A 17,308-nucleotide genomic window follows, 5' to 3' on the forward strand; every position below is an offset into this window, starting at 1 on the left:
GTATTTATTTGGATGTTTACATTTGATTCTGAATGAGTTTGATAGTGCTTCGTGGCTAAAGCTAACATTACACTGTTGGAGAGATTTATAAAGAATGAAGTCGTGTTTATGAATTATACAGACAGCAAGTGTTTAAAAAATGAAAATAACGACAGTCTTGTCTCCGTGAATACAGTAAGAAACGATGGTAACTTTAACCACATTTAACAGTACATTAACAACATGCTAACGAAACATTTAGAAAGACAATTTACAAATATCACTAAAAATATCATGGATCATGTCAGTTATTATTGCTCCATCTGCCATTTTTCGCTGTTGACCTTGCTTGCTTACTGTAATGAAGGGTCAGTGGAGAGTGGATCCATTTGCAGTCTTTATTAAAACACAGTATAACAAAACAGGGCAAAGACAATACCGTAGTCGGGGACAGGCAAGGGTCAGGGCTGGCAGCGAGAATCATGAACGGGTCACAGGCAATAGTCAAGACAGGCGGCAAGCAAACACAGAGTAAAGTCCAGGCAAGGTTCAGGGTAGGCGGCAGAGGTTCTCAGGAGATAAACAGTCCAGGTAGCAACGGGTAAACAGTCCACAGAAATAACGCTCAGAAATGATCACTAAAAGCAAATCAAGACTTCGCGATGCAAGGCAGCGTGTGAAGCTCTTAAATAGTGTGTGTGTGATGTGGTGCAGGTGCATGTGTAATCAGTCCCAGGAATGAGGGCCTATGGGAAACGTAGTCCGAATGAGAAACAGTCAATATTCCAGTGATGGCTCCCTCCGATGGTCCGGAGGACGAGTCGAGGGAGCCTCATTCATGACAGAGCCCCCACCCTGCGAGCGGCTCCTGACGCGAGGAGGCGGACGCCGGGGTCTACCACGTGGTCGAGGGGCCGGCCTTCCCGGGTGCGTCCGATGGAATTCCTCCAGTAGAGCAGGGTCCAGAATATCATCTGCATCGACCCAGGATCGCTCCTCAGGTCCGTACCCCTCCCAATCGACCAGATACTGAAGCTTCCGACCCCGGCGCCTGGAATCGAGCAGATCCCGGACCTGATAAGCCTCCTCGCCCTCGATCTGTAGCGGTGGGGGATGACGGTCCTCGGCTCCCTCCGGCTCTCCTCCCGGACCCTCGGAGGGTTTCAGCAGTGATACATGAAAAGTAGGAGAAACACGATAATTAGCAGGTAAATTTAAACGGTATGATACAGGGGTGATTTGTTTGACAATTTGGAAAGGCCCTACAAACCTGGGACTGAGTTTTCTGCATGGAAGTCTGAGGCGTAGATCTCTGGTCGATAACCAGACCCATTGTCCCACCGTGTAAGCAGGATGAGGCCGCCGATGACGATCCGCTTGTTCGGCTTGCCTCCGAACCGCCCGTTGCAGATGGTGGTGAGCTAGATCCCAGGTTTCCTCGCTTCTCTGTAGCCAGTCGTTCACAGCCGGTAATTCTGATGGTTCGCCAGACCAAGGGAACAACGGTGGTTGATAGCCCAGAACGCATTGAAAGGGGGTGACTCCGGTAGAGGGTTTTCTAAGAGAATTCTGTGCGTACTCAGCCCATAGGAGGAAGCGGCTCCATTCAGTTTGGTGGCGTTGACAGTATGTACGTAGGAATCGGGTGAGCTCTTGGTTGAGACGTTCGGTCTGTCCATTAGATTCAGGGTGGTACCCGGAGGTGAGACTGATGTTAATGTTGAGCGTTTTGAAGAATGCCGCCCACACTCGGGAGGTGAATTGTGGCCCCCTGTCGGAGATGATGTCCTCCGGGAGACTGTACAGACGGAATACGTAGTTACATAGAACTTCGGCTGTTTCCATGGCTGTGGGGAGTTTGGGAAGTGGTATGAGACGGCATGCTTTGGAAAAGCGATCGACAACTGTGAGGATGGTGGTGTGGTTCTGTGACGGAGGCAGGTCAGTTACAAAGTCTATGGCAATATGGGACCAGAGTCGGCGAGGAATGGGTAGTGGCTGAAGTAGTCCTGCAGGTGCTTGATGGGATGATTTGGAAGTCTGACAGGCAGTACAGTTGCGTATGAATTGGGTGGTGTCTGATAACATGTTCTCCCACCAGAAGCGATTTTGTAGCAAGTTGTGTGTGGCTGTGATACCTGGATGACCGGAGCTGGGCAGATCGTGGACATGATGGAGTACTGTGTTACGCAGTGGTGCTGGAACATAAGTGCGGTCGGCTGGGCAAGTTGCTGGAGGAGGGGATTGTTCATTGGCTAGTGCAATCTCGGTCATTATGTCCCACTGGACTGGCGCTACCAAGTAGAGATTCAGGAATGATAGATTCGGGCGTGATGGGTTGTCCTAAGCTTTCGGTCTGTCGTGATAAGGCGTCAGCTTTTGTGTTCTTTGACCCAGGCCTGTATGTGACTTTAAAATTGAATCGTGTGAAAAACATGGCCCACCTGGCTTGTCTTGGGTTCAGACGTTTGGCTGCACGGAGGTACTCTAAGTTTTTATGGTCGGTGAGTACAGTTAATTGATGCTGAGCCCTCTAGCCAGTGCCGCCATTCCTCCAACGCAGCTTTCATGGCGAGTAACTCCCGGTCTCCTACGTCATAGTTGCATTCAGCAGCAGACAGTTTACGTGAATAAAAGGCACATGGATACATCTTTTTCAGGGTCACCTTGGCGCTGTGACAGGATCGCACCTATGCCTGTGTTGGATGCGTCGACCTCGACAATGAAGGGAAGTTCTGGATTGGGATGGCGGAGAATGGGTGCTGTCGTGAAACGTTCTTTCAACTCACAGAATGCTTGATCGGCTGCCGGAGTCCAGCTTAAGCGGGTGGATGTGCGTTTGGTCATGGCTGTGAGAGGTGCGGCCACGCTGCTGAAGCCTCTAATGAATCGTCGATAAAAGTTAGCGAACCCCAGGAAACGTTGTAACTCCTTTAGCGTACGGGGTTTTGGCCACTCGAGCACAGCTTTCACCTTTCCGTCATCCATAGCCACTCCGTCTTGACTAATGATGTACCCCAGGAAGGACGTGGAGGTTTGATGAAATTCGCATTTCTCAGCCTTGGCATATAATTGATGCTGGATGAGGCGTTGAAGGACTGCTCTGACGTGTTGAACGTGCTCAGCGAAGGAGGTAGAGTATATCAGAATATCATCGATGTACACTATGACCCAGCGGTTCAGCATGTCCCGGAAAACATCATTGATGTACGACTGGAAGACAGCTGGACTGTTGGACAGGCCGAACGGCATCACGAGGGTCTCGTAGTGACCAGAGGTGGTAGAGAATGCTGTCTTCCATTCGTCCCCCTCACGGATGCGTATGAGATTGTAAGCACAGCGGAGATCTAGTTTGGTGAAGTATGTAGCTTGTCTCAATTGTTCCAGGGCGGCAGGTACAAGGGGCAATGGATAACGGAACTTAACGGTGATATCATTCAGAGCCCGATAGTCAATGCAAGGTCTTAGTCCCCCATCTTTCTTTTTACGAAGAAAAAAGCCCGCAGACGCGGGTGAGGTTGATGGCCGGATGAAGCCCTTAGCTAGCTCCTCCTCTATGTAGGCTTTCATCGAAGCTGTCTCAGGCTGTGACAAGGGGAATATTCTGCCCTTGGGGGGCGTGGCTCCAGGTAACAGGTCGATAGCGCAGTCACTGGGGCGATGTGGAGGTAATTCCGTGGCTTTTCTTTACTGAAAGCGATGGCCAAGTCGGCATATTCAACAGGAATGTTGAGTTTTTCGACCCACCCTCCGTGAATTCCACTGTTCGGACGGGCATGGGAATTATGGGCTGTAGACAGTGCTCATGGCAGTGATCGTCCCAGTGTAGAATTTCTCCCTCTTTCCAGGATACATGAGGATTGTGGGTGCGAAGCCAGGGTAATCCCAGAATGATGGAGTTGTTAGGTGAAGGTATGATGTAGAAGTGGATTATCTCTTGATGCAGTGCTCCGACTTGAAGTGTGAGTTCTTGAGTGATGTGAGCCACTTTGCCCCTGCCTATGGGCTTTCCGTCTAGTGCTTCCACTGTCAATGGAGAATGATATTTGGTTAGCTCGATGTGATGGGCCTGTGCAAAAGAGTCTGACATGAAATTCCCAGCGGCCCCTGAGTCCAGCAGAGCATGAGTGGAAATGACTTGATCGTCAATGATAACTTGAACGGGGATTTTCAGCGAATTGAATGGGTAATCATAGCGAGGGGAAGAACTCACCGATCTGGAGCTTGAGGCGTTGGGGCGAATGGGACAGTTGCTCTTGTAATGTCCAGCCTGACCACAATATAGACACAGATGTAACTGTCTCCATCGCTCTCTCTCCTCGGGTTGTAATGGAGTATAACCCAGCTGCATAGGTTCTGAACTGGAACTGGCAGTCGTGATGTTTCGAGTAGTGCGGCGAGAACGGAGCAAATTGTCAATATGGATAGCCAGCTCGATGAAGGAGCTCAGTGACTGACCCTCGTCACGGCAAGCAAGCTCAGCCTGTAATTCCAAGGAGAGACCCCGACGAAAGAGTAGTTTTAACGTATCTTCAACCCAGGTGGTTTGAGCTGCAAGTGTGCGAAACTGAAGTGCGTATTCCACAGCCGTGGATTTGCCTTGACTCAAGGAAAGCAGTTGTTCTCCTGGATTCTGACCTCCCGCTGAGTGTTCGAACACCTCTCTGAATCGATGCAGGAACTCCGTAAACGTGGTGAACGCTATGCCGTCCTCTCTCCAAATGGCCGTGGCCCAGTCTAACGCTTTGCCTTTGAGCAGGGAGCAGACAAAAGAGATGCGGCTGGAGTCTGTGGGGTACAGAGAAGGCTGTTGGTTTACGTACAAAGAGCACTGTAAAAGGAACCCCTTACATTTTGCTGTCGTGCCGTCAAACTTTTCAGGGAGAGCTAATCGTGGGTTCACAGCAGGTGGGCTGGGCGATGGCGTGGTAACTGGTGCTGCGGCCTGCAGCGTGGCAGCCTCGGTGGGAGTGAGGCGTAGGCTCTGTAACGTCTTCACCAGTTCTTCGGTCAACGAGTTGAGTCGTGATAGTTGATGGTGATGCATGGCTAGTTGGCTGGCCTGTACAGATAATTCAGTGGAAATCTGTGCAAGAGCTGCTGGATCACAGGGTGGCGAAGTCTTCTGTAATGAAGGGTCAGTGGAGAGTGGATCCATTTGCAGTCTTTATTAAAACACAGTATAACAAAACAGGGCAAAGACAATACCGTAGTCGGGGACAGGCAAGGGTCAGGGCTGGCAGCGAGAATCATGAACGGGTCACAGGCAATAGTCAAGACAGGCGGCAAGCAAACACAGAGTAAAGTCCAGGCAAGGTTCAGGGTAGGCGGCAGAGGTTCTCAGGAGATAAACAGTCCAGGTAGCAACGGGTAAACAGTCCACAGAAATAACGCTCAGAAATGATCACTAAAAGCAAATCAAGACTTCGCGATGCAAGGCAGCGTGTGAAGCTCTTAAATAGTGTGTGTGTGATGTGGTGCAGGTGCATGTGTAATCAGTCCCAGGAATGAGGGCCTATGGGAAACGTAGTCCGAATGAGAAACAGTCAATATTCCGGTGATGGCTCCCTCCGATGGTCCGGAGGACGAGTCGAGGGAGCCTCATTCATGACACTTACCTAGTCTGATGATTCAGCTGTGCACATCCAGACATCCTGCCCTTGTCTAATGCTTGAACATAGGCTGGCATATGCAAATATTGGGGACGCACACCCCAACTGTTACGTAACAGTCAGTGTTATGTTGAGATTCGCCTGTTCTTCGGAGGTCTTTTAAACAAATTAGATTTATATAAGAAGGAGGAAACAATGGTGTTTGAGACTCACTGTATGTCATTTCCATGTACTGGACTCTTGTTATTTAACTATGCCAAGATAAATTCAATTTTTAATTCTAGGGCACCTTTAAGAGATAAACTTATTGACTACAGGGGGACTTTAAATATATAGCAAAGACCTAATGTGTTTTATAGCGCAATTTAATGAGAATGTGGGTTAAAAACAGCATATTATTGGTTTCTACAGTGACTGCCTTTTGAATTCCAACAATTTTTCTTTTCTGAATTCCTAGAAAGCAAAGGGAAATAGTATGTTGCCATATGGCTGCAGAGAGGGTTAAAGAAAAGAAACAGAGGAAAGAGTGTTTTATTGCTTCTTTTCTTCCCTGACAGTCCAAAACCATGTTGTAATAGCTTTTACCTCTTGGTCTATTTCTCTTTCTCTCATCATTCCTCTATCTGTATTTTTCTTCTTCTCTTGCTGTCAGTAATGATATGGATTTAAAAATAATGAAAAATTGTCAGAACCTTCCCCCCAAATTTGAACACTTCCTTACATTTCTAAACCTCGGGCATTAAGTCCTTCTATACTCGAGATTGAATCCTATTAGGATCATTACGTACTCTGAGCCACCGTTTTTCACAATGACACCAATTGAAATGACCTTATAAAGAATGGCACATTCTATTTTCCACCTTCAACACATCACTTAAAAGTTGGAGATCAATTTTACAGCTTCCTTCTTTCCATCGGCCCCTTCATACCCTTTCACTCATCTACTCTTTGTAAAGAGGCAGAAAATCCATTTTAAAGGTCTTCCCCAAAATGACCGTCCCTTTCACAGAGCCTTTAAAGAGGGAAGAGAATCGATTTAAAAACTCCACCTCTCCTCCAACCGTGGCACATGTCAAACTTCTGTCCTTCTCTGGTGTACTTTTTTAGACTTTAACTATACAATCCCTCCTCAACCAAAAAACAAAGGGCACAAGCCCTACATCCATCACTATTGTTTCATCCCTCCACTTCAAGTAAAGCCTCAGAGAGATCAATAAAATCCTCTCAATGGTCATTCACAGACAGACACAGAGAGCACTGCAATCTGCTTTGGTACAAGACCATCACTAAAACACCCTCTCAACATTACCATACAGGTGCTCTGTCACTCTGTGTAAGGCACACTTCTCCTCTGATCTGTTCACAGTGTGTGTGTGTTGAGAAGAATTGAGGTCATTGTTTTAAAGAAGCTTTTGGAGGTTGCTAAGACAATTCAACACCTTCTTCTATTTCAGCAGCACCTGTCACACCATTGTGGAAGGGAGTTTGCCATTCATCCTGTATGTATATATTAATTTACTGCATATCAAATGCGAATCCCGTATATATGCCATTTACCTTTGCATTTCAGTGGTCAAGATTGTGAATACTTGCGACAAAAATTATAATGAATGACAATAAAAAAATATAGTCACCACTAGGAACAGTTTGTATAACTGGATGCTTCCTTTAGTGGTTTGGTCATATTATGTTATTAGCTCACTTGCGCTCTGCGCACACCAGACAACAAACAAAGCACAAGTGAGCCGTGATGTCCGATTCTTTTTAATGAGTCTGTTTAAAAAAAAAAACATTTTTACAAGAAAAACCCGACCCGAGACAGACCTGATGAAATTAGATCCGAGTCTGACCAGACCCGATGGCATTTATTTTCCATTAACCTGACTGGAAATTTTGTTTAATGGCTGACATAGTTTAAAAGAATTCAGGTCTTTTTTAGGAAAAGCACATTTATTTTAAATTACCCGAGACCCGAGGCTACTAATACCAAACCCGACCCGTGTCCGAGGCACTCGTTGAAGTTTTGGACCTGAACCCTCTCGGATCGGACCTCAGGTTTTCGGGTCCAAGTGGACCTGTGAAGACCTCTAGGGCTGCGTTCCACTCCAGTTTTAGACACGCACTCACGAACTTCCCTACACACTTCCCCTCTGGGGAATCCCTGCCGCCATTTTGAAGTGCGTTCCACTTCGTGAAGTGGACGAGGGAAGTTTACATGGACAGACCCTCGCTCCCTCGATTATAGACGATTTGCAACGTAACGTAACTGCAACGTAAGCAATGACGTACATCCGAGGGAAGTTAGCGAGGGAAGGGCATTTAAAAACCGAACTGGAACGCAGCCTAGTTTGCAGTTTTATATTTCCTGTTTTAGCTGAGTGGGTGTGGCCTTAAAGAAAGCACAATTTTATGGAAATGTTTGTGCAAATATGTGTTGGTTTTATCCGTCCTATTTATTGCATTTATTGGCATTTAAAGGGTTAGTTCACCCAAAAATGAAAATTCTGTCATTAATTACTGTCATAAATAAGATATTTTTGATAAAATCTGATGGCTCAGTGAGGCCTCTGTTGACAACAAGATAATTAACACTTTCAATGCCCAGAAAGCTACTAAAGACATATTTAAAACAGTTCATGTGACTACAGTGGTTCAACCTTCATGTTATGAAGCGACGAGAATACCTTTTGTGCACCAAAAAAAACAACAAAATAATGACTTAATGACAATATCTAGTGAGGGGCGATTTCAAAACACTGCTTCATGAAGCTTCGAAGCTTTACGAATCTTTTGTTTCCGATCAGTGGTTCGGAGCGTTTATCAAACTGCCAGTCACGTGAACCATTGAAATTTCGAAACATTTTGAAACACTTATGACATAAGTAAGCCTTGTTTACTGAAATCATGTGACTTTGGCAGTTTGATACACATTGATTCGAAACAACAGATTTGTAAAGCTTTAAAGCTCGGGTCTCTATCAGATCTCTAAGTTCACAACTTACTCCCTAACCAAACTTTTTTGCTCTACTTAATTCATGCAGCTTGATAAAATGGATTTTGAAATATTTCTATTTGTTGGTGGGAAATATGGTATGCAAAACAATGCCAATAAAGTGTTTCAAAACTGAAAACTCAAACTGACTGGAAGTTGGCTCTTTAAAGTATATAGCCGCATAGCAACCACCCATTTTTGATGACAGTGGTGGCTAATAGCCAGTTAACTCTTTTTATAGTGGTAACAATATCTGTAGCACCTATAGATTCTTTGTGGTTACCATGGAAAATGTTGTTAGAGTTGGATCAAATAGTATATGATAATATGATAATATTTCAAGGCATCTTTCGGCTTAGTGTGCCTCACAGCACTGCAAAACATATGAAGTTTCATAAGCCGTACACAGTTACACCTTAATTATCACAGTGAGACCCAATGCACGATGCCATCTCTTCATATTCATCTCTGGCCTGGAGGAACTCAAGTCCAGATATGTCTATCAGCGAAAGCAAACAGTTAAGATTTCACCATCAAATATGGAATTTGCATGTAATATAGACTTACGTCAACCTGCTGAACGTGTACATGGTCTATGTGGAAGATTTTTCTTGAGGTTTTAGGTTTATTGCCTGAACTAGTAGCTTCAAACCCTGTGGAACAGTGGAGATTGTGTGTGTGTGTGTGTGTGTGTGTGGCTGATTCTCAGAGATGGAAGCAGATTCTCAGAGACCACAAGCCCTAAACATATCTGCAGGCCAGATGCTAACCACTCCATCTTTCCCTCCTCTCTTTCTCTATTGAACCACTGTTGTGAATGTTGTTCATTAACAGCATCATAATACTCCCACATAGTAGAGCAACTGTAATGTAAAATATCGGTGTGAGTGTTGTACACATCTGCTGTAATAATTGATTTTTCCCCATGTGTTGGATAGCTTGTCTGAATAGCCAGTGAATATGATTAAGTGTGTGGTTTGACTGTGCATTCAGGAAATGATACAGTCAGTTTCTAATTAGCATTGTGCACAGAAGAACCATGATGCTGCACATTTCCACTCCATCCACAAGCCTTTTGTGAATTAAGATGTCACTGGAAGAGAACGTCTCCTAGCATCCACTGAAAGGTACTGTATGTGTGTGGGGATATAAGTGAATTTATGAGTCCATACCACCCACACACAATACAGTGGAATAGAATTTCCTCCAACTGGGGAATTGAGAGCGTTGGAGAGAACAGAGAGAAAGAATCTGTGAAGATGTGAAAGAGATATAGTTTCAGGCTAACTGCTCTCCATGCCAAGAATGCCCACTGCCTGTTGTTAGCATGGCTCATAGAATATCACCAACCTTTCATTGACGTGAACCTGCACACAATAAAACACATTCCACCTCACAGGTACGCAAAAACACTTTTTTAATATCACAAAGACGGTTTATAAAAGTTTATTAAAATAAGATTGCTAAATTCATTTCCTGAAGGAATTATAAATACTTGAAAGGTCAGTTCCTGTTACAAACCTACATAACAATGTAACAAATTTGCATAATGCCAGCCTATAGTCCTCATTGGCTGCCTGCGAACAATGACTACTTTGACCCACCCTAAAACACTGTAGTTGTAGTTTAACCTGGAAAAATTTGGTTTGTGTTGTCAACGTGTCGAGAAGACGCTGTTTCTGCGCTGATGAAGCAAATCCACTTTGAATGCACTTCAAAATGATGAGGACTCAATCTCAAATTGATACGGAAAAACCAACGTCATTAGCCGGATTCCCACCAGAAACTTTTTTCCCTACAGGAACTTTTTCCCCAGACCTGTTGCTGTTTCTGTGTGAACTCAACCAATCAGCATGTTCAACACCTAAGACCCACCCCCGAAAGTTCCTGAACTGAACTGAAAAAGTACTACCTCATGAGCAGGGACTTTCTGAGGATGAAATTTTTACCTGAAACTTCATTTAGACCCTTGTCCCTGTGGTCGAAACACAACGTGTACCACCCCAAAGTCCCTAGTTCCTAGGGAAAGTTCCTGTGGTGGAACCGCCGCTATTTTTAGTTCATATCACTGCATATCAAGTGCTAAGGAAGAGCTAAAATTTAGATATGCTAATGGTGTTTGGTGCTTGTCTAACACGCACTGTAAGCAGTAGACCAATCACAACAGATTGGGGCGTCCAACCAATCGGAGCAGAGTAGTCTCTCGGAAAGGAGGGGATTAGAGAGACCAAGGACCGGTTGCATAAACCACTTAGACTTAAAAGTTAAGACACTATTTTTTTCTTGAAGAGTGGTCCAAATTTTTTAAAGTCCTTTACATAAAAAGGTAGATTTGTGTAATTGGAACTGGAAAAACTATTTCTTAAGACGCAGTCTTAATATAGTGACTAAGTTTATGCAACTGGCCCCAGATCTTCAATCAAACCATTTTTAGACACTTTGGGAAATGAGGTGATGTGCAATGTATATTATGAGAAAAATAAAGTGTTTTTTGACTTTGGATGCATGTAAAACTATTGTAGGAGACCTTCAAAATAAAACTAGGAACCTTTTGAATAGCATAATTATACTTTTTAACTTTCTATGACAATGAAATTACCTTACAATGTGTACAAATGTCTTTATTTTTGTTAAAAGTCCACCTGGATTTGTCTTAAAAATGAATTTGTCATTAAGATAGCGTTTCTCAAGCGTTTAATGATAAATCCGATTCCATTTATGGGATTCTTGTGTAACACAATTTATTCACATAACTTCACGCATTAACTTTGGCCGCCCTAAACAGCACTGATTTCTTTGCTGCACACAAGTGTAGTAAGTTGCTCAAAATAATACAGGCCTACACATATGCAAGCACACACTCAAATACTGCTGCGTCGGAGGGAACTTTCCCGCGACTCCACCATTTTGGCTTTCCTGCTTTGCGTTTTTGTCGAAAGCTCAACGGACCTCTGCATTTAAAATACTGCCCACAGAGTCAGTCAGCAGACGGCCAACCGCACGGCAAACACACAGGCCTCCTTCTGCACGCAAAACCATGAATACTTGAAGTATGTACAAGTGTTACACTGTTCCTCGGGATACAGAACAGGAAAATCCAGCCACCTTGATCCACACCTGTAATATAGAACAACGTCCTCAATTACACCACATCAAAACATTATAACCCAGAGGAAGATTTATTGCTCGGAGGTTGATTCTTTACATCATTGGGGACTTAAATTTCATTATTAACTTTGTCTTAGATGTTCTCCTAAAAATGGCAACAAATGAGACATTTGTTGACATACATTGAGTGATAAATGACTAATATGACTAATATGGTGAGCACAGCTCGGATAATTTGGTTTTGGAAGAATTTGATGAGAAATGTTTGAGATTCTTGATTGCAGACATTTTGGCAAATCTGAGCACAGTTTGAGATCTTTTCTGAAACTCAAGTGGAGACTCAAGTGGTCTTTTAGTATCATTGAAAAAATTAACGTGATTTTTCCTCCAAAAAAAACGTACAAACATTAAATATTAAGAATGAAGTTGCATTTCCTTCACTTTTAGAATATAATTCTCTCTAGAAATCAGCAAAACATAACAAGTCATCCGACCACGCTGAAAGAGCAAGAAATGACGCCCACCTACAGGCAGAAATTCTGCCTTGGAGCGGGACCAAAGCAAGTTTGGCCTTGTGACATGATAACTGCAGTCAGGAATGAAGGTGCGACATCTGATTCCAGATCAGACCTTTGGGACACCCTTAGGGTCAGTTGTAGTCAAGCTGAACAGACTCAGGGGTCTCAGTGGGGGTTTGAGGTCTCACTCTTACACCTTAGAACACTTAGTTTTAATTACTGCTGCTAAACACTCTCAGCTGTCACACACACTCAAACGCAGACATATACATCAACACGCTGACACTTTTTTTTGCAATAAGAAGAGCCTAAAACACTAGCGATTTGACACAAAATCAAGTAGCATGTTTAGTTACATTTAAGTAACTTTGCAACTGCATGCCAACTAACTCTCAGTAGGGTATTAGTAGACTTTTAGGTTAGGGTTAGTATAATAAGTTGACGTGTACTTGCAAAGTTACTTATAAGAATGTCTGGTTGGGGACCATCAAATAAAGTGTTGTCAGATATTAAGCAGACTGTCTACTAATACTCTAATGACTTGTTGATGTAGTTGCAAGTAGTAGTGGACTATTGAAATAAAGTGTTACCTCATTGCGTACACATTGTGTTTATTTTAAATTGATAGTATAATGGATGCGAATGATCTCAGAGTAAAGATTTGAAAAACATTTGAACTTGATAAAAACATGCAAACATACATAATATTACTGGAAATGGCATAGACGGAGAAAATTTAGAGTCTGATAAGCAAACAAAAGGACAAAAATCAAATGAACTTAGTGGACACAGTGGATACGCATACACACACACACACACTTGGGCCAAGTATGTCCTCATCTGATTTCAGCATGCACAAGAATACGTGTGTGAGTTTGTCCTCTCAGACAAGACCACAGTCTTGCACGGTTTCCAAGCTCAGTGTCTCCAGAGTGTCAACACGGTCAAATCTCTCTCTCTCTCCGAATCCTTTTTTCTCTTACCCCATGTCTTTTCATTTTTCATTCTCTCTTTTTTGGCTCTATTTCCAATCTGTCTTTTTCCTCTTTATAATTTATTCCAGCTCGGCCATTTTCACTGATTAGCCAAAGACCATAGTAAATCACAAATGGAGGGGAACAAAACTGGTCTTCTTTAAGAAAATTCCTTGAACTATCAAGGCATTTTTTTTTGTCTATAGCTCAAAGGTTTAAAGTCAGATTGTGGTAAACTAAGTTCTATGTTGTCAAAATAATTTTATTGCAGAATTATCCAAAGTTATCTCAAGACCAATTCGTACATATTTTACAAGGTGACTAACCTCACTCGTAAGAATTCATACGATTTGTCTAAACCCCAGTGACGGGTAGGTTTAGGGGCGGGGCTAGGGGTAGGTTATACGAATTTGGCAACTTGTAAAATACATATGATTTAGAAAAAAACTTACAAATTCCCACAAGTGAGGTCGTCCAAATTTGTATGAATTAGCCACTTCTTAAAATAAATTAAAATTGCAGTGAGATCGGTTAGGAAGTATCAATGAAGGTAAATGTCCATAATGCAGTTCTAAATTCCAGTACATGGGCCAATGATGTGATACTATTTTGTTGTCTGTATTTGTTAAAAAAATTTAATTATAAAATGGCTAGTTCCTGTGCTTGATTCTGACTGGTCAATAGCTGTGTTTTATTCACGATAAAACACGGCTATGTCCGCTTCACCCAACGGTTCTGTGTATCACTACACAACACCCTTAGCAACCACTCTTAGCAACATAAAATTGTTTGTTCTCAATTGATATTAGGTGCGTCCCAATTCGCGTACTTATGCACTATTCTATGACGTTTTTAAGTATAAATAGTGTAGTAGTGCGTTCACACTGAAAATTCCAAAAAGAAAAAGTACACTTTAAATACCCGGAGGATGCACTAAATTAACGGTTTTTAACAGTTAAGCGTTTTTCCTGCGACTGACAGCGCTAGTCAAAGCATTTGTCAGTTGCGTCTTGTTCCATGTTCACAACAACTCAGTCTTTTCAATGTAAAAGTCTTCGCTACTGACTGACACACTCATAAAGTCTTTGCCGCCTTCTAACAGTGTAATAATGTAACTTCTGTTGCTGTTCATGGTCAGGGACACTTTTTTTCCGGCGGAAGGAAGGCTTTAGTGAAAATTTACCTCAAGAAAGTTGCATTTATACATATTTTTGGCTTTAATATTTGTATTGTGTGGTAACTGTTTTATAAAAGCCATAAGGTACTCAAGGCTAGTGCTGTATCGTCAATAATTCATGGCTGAAGGGGTTGCAGACACTATGCTTCGCATTGTGCCTAACAATGCCATAAAAGGTGCCCTAGAACCAGTTTTTATAAGATGAAATATATAAGTCTAAGGTGTCCTCTGAACGTGTCTTTGAAGTTTCAGCTCAAAATACCCCATAGATTTTTTTTTTATTAATTTTTTTAACTGCCTATTTTGAGCCATAATTATATATGCACGGATTCAGTAATTGGCCCCTTTAAATCTCGCACTCCCCTGCCCCCGAGCTCTCAACTCTATCATTGCATAAACAAAGTTCACACAGCTAATATAACCCTCAAAATGGATCTTTACAAAGTGTTCATCATTCATGCTGCATGCATGCATCGATTCCTGTGAGTATAGTATTTATTTGGATGCTTACATTTGATTCTGAATGAGTTTGAGGCTGTGCTTCGTGGCTAAAGCTAACATTACACACTGTTGGAGAGATTTATAAAGAATGAAGTTGTGTTTATTAATTATACAGACTGCAAGTGTTTAAAAATGAAAATAACGACGGCTCTTGTCTCCATGAATACAGTAAGAAACGATGGTAACTTTAACCACATTTAACAGTACATTAGCAACATGCTAACGAAACATTTAGAAAGACAATTTACAAATATCACTAAAAATATCATGGATCATGGCAGTTATTATTGCTCCATCTGCCATTTTTCACTATTGTTCTTGCTTGCGTACCTAGTCTGATGATTCAGCTGTACAGATCCAGATGCTAATACTGGCTGCCCTTGTCTAATGCCTTGAACATGGGCTGACATAGGCAAATATTGGGGGCGTACATATTAATGATCCCGACTTTTACATAACAGTCAGTGTTATGTTGAGATTCGCCTGTTTTTCGGAGGTCTTTTAAACAAATTAGATTTATGTAAGAAGGAGGAAACACTGGTGTTTGAGACTCACTGTATGTCATTTCCATGTACTCTTGTTATTCATTTATGCAGAGGTAAATTCAATTTTTTTCATTCGATGGCACCTTTAAACTGTGACTTATTCACGATACAGCACTAGCCTCGAGTACCTTATTGCTTACTTAAAAACACCTCTTCTATGATGAACATGTATTTCTGAACTACAGTTTCATTTTCATATTTTTGTGGAGCTTAAAGTCAAAAATGTGTTGGTGTAATGGATTGGAGATTTCAATTAATTAAAATTTAATTTAAAAGCTAAATATCTTGGAAAAGGTGTTTTTTATTACTATTATTATTCGTTTTTTCAAAAATCCACAGAAGTAGTTTTGTTTTTTTGCAATTCTCTCTCTCTATTTATATATTCTGTATATTCTAACACTTTTATTTTGAAAAAACAACTTAGAATTTTAGATTTTCTTTTCTTTTCTTGTCATTGATTCATATGCAGGTTACACCTCATCATGTATATTCATCAAATTCATCAAAATCACGTTGTGTCACTCACTTACAGTCTAAGGTCTACAGTCTGAACTTCTGTTCTGGCAGATGTTCCTTAAATCATGGACCCTGCAAAAATGCTGCCCATTATAAAAGCAAAAATAACATTACCGAGAGTTTGCCAGCTCGTCATTGAACTGAGATGATGCTCTCTCCATTTCCACAAGCCATTAACCACATACCATTTTCAAACCACATCAAACTTTATTGATATTACAGAGAATACTCGAAAAAAGATGACCTGGCTAAATGCATTTTATGAGGCTGGACAGGGCTGAGTGGAAACCCAGGAAGCCGATTGATTGCCAACACTTCGTTTAGGGGCAGCGGTTGATGTTTTTCCAGATTCACTATGACTCGGTCCAGTGCTGTTTTAGAGGCATTTCCACAGGACTGACCTCACAGCGGGTGACACAGACAGGACAGAGACGACCACGAGGCACTGAACCACAAAACCACAACCATGAAGTGCTATCAGAAAACTGAGGGCAAAATCAGGTCAAGCGTTCCATTTCTATGATGTACACAAATGTGATTTTAATGCACTGCATTTACGCTACCAGTCAACAGTTTGGCCACACATACTCAGTTTTGTATTTGTGCTATTTTACGCACATTAGTATTATAGAAAAGACATCAAAACTATGAAATAACCAAATGGAAGTTGAACAATCAAAACTATTATGCATTTACAAAGACAGAATTGCACTTTAAGATCTTCTGCGATCAAACCACTTATACAGTCTGTTCGAAAGGATTTAGATTTGTTATTAAATGGCAGTTCTGCATAAAACACCTTAATCCTGCTTTAGCATAACATTCAATACAGGGTCTTTTGGGACATATTTCCAACAGGTATCAACATGTCAACAGGTTTAATCCTCTGAATCAACAGTCTTGAGAACAATTCATCTCTCTTGCCTTAGTGCACAGTCCACTGTTATTTAAAAAAGAATTACCAACACTAAACTAAGAATAATAGTTTGGGGAATGAAAATCCTTGTGCAAACACAAACCAGAGGTGAGAGTGAGGAAACGGAACGGAGAGAGAGAAGAATGAAGACGTGTTACATGAATGATTATTCGCATGTAATTTGAACACTCCATCAATCAATGCTGGAGAAAGTTCTGTGTGGTCACGGTATGTACAATAATACAGTGGTTTAAAAAGTATTTGGACACTTAAGCTACTCTTGAAAATGACTGAATGCATTGAAATACACAATATAAAACCAAGACGTCTTTAATTCAAAGATAGCACAAGCACCCTTTTCATTTACATTTACATTTATGCATTTGGCAGACGCTTTTATCCAAAGCGACTTACATTGCATTATACTATACATTTGTATCCGAGTATGTGCAATCCCTGGGATCGAACCC

This window comes from Chanodichthys erythropterus, chromosome 15, assembly GCF_024489055.1.
Source record: "Chanodichthys erythropterus isolate Z2021 chromosome 15, ASM2448905v1, whole genome shotgun sequence".
NCBI lineage: Eukaryota > Metazoa > Chordata > Actinopteri > Cypriniformes > Xenocyprididae > Chanodichthys > Chanodichthys erythropterus.